Consider the following 6,000-nt stretch of genomic DNA (forward strand, 5'->3'; position numbering starts at 1 on the left):
GCCATCCTTTTCTTCAATCTGTCTATTTCTGAAGCATCATCCCCCAAGATTACAATGCCACCAACATACACAATTAGAACCGCCATTTTCCTAGACACAGATTTCTTTATGAACAAGGTGTGGTCTGAATGTCCCTGACTATACCCTTGCAATTTTACAAATGTAGTAAATCTGCTAAACCAGGCCCTCAGAGACTGTTTCAACCCATATAATGACTTCTTCAGTTTACAAACTTTGCGACTGAACTATTTTTCAAATCCTAGAGGCGGACTCATGTAAACCTTTTCTTCTAATTCTCCATTAAGGAAAACATTCTTCACATCAAACTGGTGCAAAGGCCAATTCTTATTAACTGCAACCGAGAGGAGCACACGAACAGTATTTAACTTTGCTACTGGAGAGAAAGTCTCTGAGTAATCTATCCCAAAGGTCTGAGTGAAACCTCTGGCCACTAACCGTGCCTTGTATCGGTCAATCGTACCATCAGGTCTACACTTAACAGTAAATACCCATTTGCAATCAACTGTTTTGTGTCCTTCAGGAAGAGTGACCTGTTCCCATGTGCCATTCTTCTCAAGAGCTTTCATTTCTTCCACGACAGTGGCTCTCCACTCAGGAATTTCCATAGTTGCATATATGCCGCTTGGTATTGAAATAGTGTTTAAGGCTAGTAGTTAACGCTTTGAACACCGGAGACAGGTTACTATAAGACATATAACTCTGCATTGGGTACTTGGTACAAGACCTCGTTCCTTTCCTTAAAGTAATAGGAATGTCAAGAGAGGTATCATGATCTTTCTGTTCTTTTGACTTCTCATCACACTTAGTATCTTGCTTTGTCTCATCTAGGTTTTTCTGATCTTCTGACTTCTCATCATACTCAGTATCCTACTTTGTCTCATCTGTACCTTCTTCAACATTTTCAGTCGGAACCTAGGTTCATTACTACCTTCACCCATACCAGCCACATTCTCAATACTGTCACTATTACTGTTGGTACTATCATGGTGATCAGTATCCACATTAGTCATATTCTCGGTACTGTCTCTGCTTACACTACTTTCAACACAAGCATTATCACCACACATGTTATCATTATTAGGAATAGAAGACTTCGTACCTGGAACTGTCACTCATTCTAACTCATGTACTGGAGCCGGAGAAGTGATTGGAGGCACTATTTCCTTTCTAAGATTCCTCCTATAGTACGTGATCCATGGGACTTGCTTGGTAGAAAGAATAGAAGCATTGATACTTGTGTCAGGAATGGACTTACGAAGGTCTAGCAGACAAGGACTTAGACCCCAGTTGGACTCTTCATTTATACTCTCCCCTAGAAGAGGCCTAAGGGGGAAAAGGGAATGGTCTTCGAAGAACGTGACATCCATGAAGACAAAGTACTTGCGGGAAGAAGGATGATAACATTTGTACCCACGTTGATGAAGGGGGTATCCCACAAAAACACACTTCTGAGCCTGAGGGGTAAATTTGGTTCGATTAGGACCATGGATATGGACAAACACAACACACCCGAACACACAAAGTGGAACATTAGGGGTAAGGCAGTTATCAGGATATGACTCTTTGAAATAGTCAAAAGGGGTTTGGAACTATAAGACCCGAGAGGGCATTCGGTTGATTAAGTGAGTTGCTGTCAGGACAGCCTCTCCTCAAAGATACAACGGAAGAGATGTGGATAGCATGAGTGATTGAATAACCTCAATTAGATAATGGTTTTTCCGTTCAACCACATCATTTTGTTGCGGGGTATAGGCACATGAACTTTGATGGATTATTCCTTTAGAGGCAAGGAATTCCGCGAGGTTATTATTAAAGAATTCCCGACCATTATCGCTCCGAAAAATGGTGATTCTCGAGTTAAACTAGGTTTTTATAGAATTGTAGAACTGTTGGAAGACAGAAGTGACTTTGGACTTGTCAGTAAGGAGAAAGACCCAGGTCAACCTAGTGTGGTTGTCTATAAAGGTTACAAACCACCGTTTGCTAGTAGTGGTTGTAATTGAAGATGGACCCCACACATCACTATGAAAAAGGGTGAAGGGTTTCGAAGGCTTATAAAGTTAGGGTTTGAACGAGACGCAAGGTTGTTTAGCTTGGACACACGTATCACATTTCAAGTTAGAAACATTAATATTATGAAATAGATGGGAAATAAATATTTCATATAATGAAAACTCGGATGACCGAGACGAAAGTGTCATAACATATAATCTGTCTTAGAATGGTGATAAACAGCCTTTTTTGGCCACAGGGGCGAAGGATCCATCAACGATCCTTATCCATTCATTCCCAGCACTTGGGTAATAAGGCAAGAACTGGTCAGACGTGCTAGTTAGATGGTCTGTAGCTCCTGAGTCTAGAATCCATAATTTTCTACCGTTTATACTAACAAAGCCACAAGAGTGATGCATACCTGATCGTTCTGACTCGTCTCCTGATTCTGTGGTTGAGGACCAGCTATTGATTCACTTGTTAATACACGTCCATGTCCTGATTGTCGTCTTTTACCATTTGGAGGATGACCATGTAGCTTCCAGCATTGCTCTTTAGTGTGCCATGACTTCTTACAGTGTTCACAGACCGGAGGTACTTTTCCATTTTGTTTATCAGTTCCTGATACTTTAAACATAGCGGAATCGGTTGACTGACTTACTAGATTATTCATGGCATTAGACCGATCTTCTTCAAGCCGGATTTCAGAACATACTTCCATCAAGGAGGGTACTGGACGAGTTCCCAGAATTCGACTTCGCACAGCATCACATTTTGGATTAAGTCCTGTCAAAAAATCATAGACTGGGTCTGTCTCTTCAGACTGATAGTGCAAAACTCCTTCACACGGACAGTTCCAAATCAACTCTCAACATAAATTCATTTCTTGCCAAATCACAGACAGCTTATTGAAGTAAGTTGTGACGTCCATGGTTCCCTATTTACATTCATGGACTTATTTACGAAGTGCATACAATCGAGCTCCATTTTGTCGTGTGGAGTACAACTTCTTCACAGCCTCCCAAATATTCCTTGCAGTAGCAGCATACAGCAGGGGTAAGTCAATCTGAGGTTCCATACTCCCTACTAACATAGATCAGAGTAGAGAATCCTCTCCTTTCCATACACTTTCCTGAGGGTCGCCTTATCTAGGTTTTGGTATTTCTCTAGTCAAATACCCAAACTTATGGCGACCTTGGAGAGCCATTCTCACAGATTGGGATCATGAAAAATAATTATGGCCATTTAATTTCTCTCCTACAATATAGCTAGCAGGATTCCCATAAAATAATTGAGTTGTAGATCAAGTAGGGAAAGAAGTTACCAGGCTTTCTGAATAAACTGGGCAATTTGAGATTTGTTCTTGGCAATTTGACATAGTTCCGAGAGCCTCTCCAAGATTGGCCATCTACTGCTGTATTGACTCATTATGCTATTTAATCTGAAGCTGTAATTGGGCCAACTATTCCTGAACGTAATTAGATCTGCTTGGTTGGAAAGAATTAGAATCGCTCGATTGGAAGGAATTGCGAGCAATTTCGGCAGCCAATATGTAACGATGGCTTGAAAATGTGGCTTGAGAAATTCGGATTCATGAACATGGGAATCGAATCTGGCTTGAGAATCGAATCTGGCTCGTGGCTTGAATATTGGTGGCTTGACAGGAATAGTAGGATCGAGCACTGGCGACTGGAAAGCTTGCGACTGGGCAGGAGGGTCAAATGCTGGCAGATCGAATGGTTGGGCATCTCGAGTGTCTGAGCATCGCGATTGGGCTGGAGTCTCGTGGCTGGAGTTTCGTGACTGGAGTCTCACGTTTGGGTGTCTCGCGTCTGTGTCTAGGTAGAACTTCGGAGCTTCGCGAGCGTCTAGAGCAGCGACAAGGATCAACGCTGGAGGAAACACATCGTCCGACGCATGAGGCTTAGACTCGACCAACGGATGCTGGGTATTCTGGTCGTCTTCATTAGTGGCTGGGATTGAAGACCCGTGCGGTTGGAAGATCTGTCCTATTAGGCTTGATCCATGCGACTTATCAATGGCTGATCCAATCATCTCCTGAAATTGGGGCATCATCATCTGAAGATATTGTACCATGGTTGTTTTAACGACAACTTCGATTTCTGTAGTCGTAGTGCCAGATGGCCCTTGCGATTCTCCTGTTGGGTTTTCCTCAATGGTGGCCAGGGTTTCATCTTGCTCCGATACCATGATGAAAAGTAAAGAGAAGAGAAAAAAGGGCACACACTTGTTGCGTGGAAAACCCTAGTATAGGGAGAAAAACCACGGTGCAGAGAATTTTTATTATAATAAAGTGAAACAAAGTAATGCCCAGAGGCTACAGTTTAGATAGAAAAAAGTGAAACCCTAGGGTACACATGAAAAGACAAAAATGTCCTTAGGGCAAATATTCTATTTTTCAACACATTATAATGTATCTATATACATTATGTTAATTGTATCATATACAATTAAGATAAATTCCCTTAACTGATTTAAACACTTCAAGTTCGTTCAATATTAGATATCTTTGTTAACCTGTTATGAGCTAGCAGAGGGACTTAATGGACCTAATGCACTCTTATGAACTGTAGAATATTTATGTGTCCACTGATTTAACCATTTTACATAAACCAATCCTTTATAAGTTGTTCATAATTAAAGTTAGACCAACTTACTGTTTTATCCTTATAATTACCTTTTGCTCCTTAAATACCATTGATCCTTTAATGAACAATTTATTTATGGCCCTACCATAAACAAAGTCCCTTTTGGGCTAGTGAGAGAGTAAGGTGTAACACCCCGAATTTTCATTATTTATGTAATTTCAGTCATTTTTATTAATTGAGGGCAATTTTGAAATTTTGGGCTTAAATGTAATTGTGGGAATTTAATGGATTGACGTTGAAATTATTCAACTTAGAATTTATGGTAGGAACTAATTTCATTTTGGGAAGGAAAGGAAGTTAATAAAATAAAGTAGAATAAGGAAAATAATAAAATAAAAGTTTATTATATTTCCTTTTAAGTTATTATTATTATTATTATTATTATTATTATTATTATTATTATTATTATTATTATTATTTATAAAAAAAAAAACAAAAAATCCCTTTCTCTCTTCCTCACGCCACCTGAAAACCCCACCCTCCACGTGCCGTCAGCCGCCAGCTGCCCAGCTTCTGATCTGCTCTCCAGCCGTGCCGCTCGCTGTTCGTGGGTTTCGGCCGACAAGATCCCGCCAGTCAGACCACGCCGCTTGTCGTCGCGTCGCCCCTTTCAGCCGATTGCTCTGTCCAGCTGAGCCACTAGTCCAGATCCTCTCCAACCGTGCGTCCGCCACCTCAATCGCGAAGTTGCCTCGCGCCACCGCCTCTCCCTACGTCGTCCGCTCGAGCCATGCCACGCCTCCAGTTGTATGTTGCCGCTCGTTCAGATATGCTCCGTGTTGTTCTGGTTCGACCTTCCAGCCGTTGTTTGCTGGCGTAGTAGCTGCTAGTTGTCGGGTTAATCCTCCCCCGCCGCCATTCCGTGGGGTTTTTGCCAGAAACTTGGAATCTGGGGTAAGATCTAAGGTTTGTGTATTTCTTGAATGGGTTTGGTCACCCATTGAGTTTTGGTCTAATTTAGTTATACCAATTATGTTGTGAAGCTTGGATTGAACTTTCAAGGTGTCAGAAACCACTGTCCAGTAACATTAGAGTTTGGCTTTAAGGAATTTTGGAGCATGATAGATTGGTATCTCCGTGCTAAGCTTGGAAAAAATTTCTAGATCATCACATATTTTGGGTAAGTTATTTTGTGGCATTTGAGGTATTTTCGTATTTGGAATTTAGTCCTAAATGTCGGACTTAATTTTGATTTTTTATTTAGGGTGTGATTCAAGAATTTTACTAAGTTAAAGGAGGGTGTGGATTACTTTTTGTTACATTTGTCATCGAGGTAAGTAATCTTACTACTGAAATTGTCTTTGTGTCAAGCGATAAA

The sequence above is a fragment of the Benincasa hispida genome, chromosome 5, assembly GCF_027475165.1.
Source record: "Benincasa hispida cultivar pf3 chromosome 5, pf3_genome.v1.1, whole genome shotgun sequence".
NCBI lineage: Eukaryota > Viridiplantae > Streptophyta > Magnoliopsida > Cucurbitales > Cucurbitaceae > Benincasa > Benincasa hispida.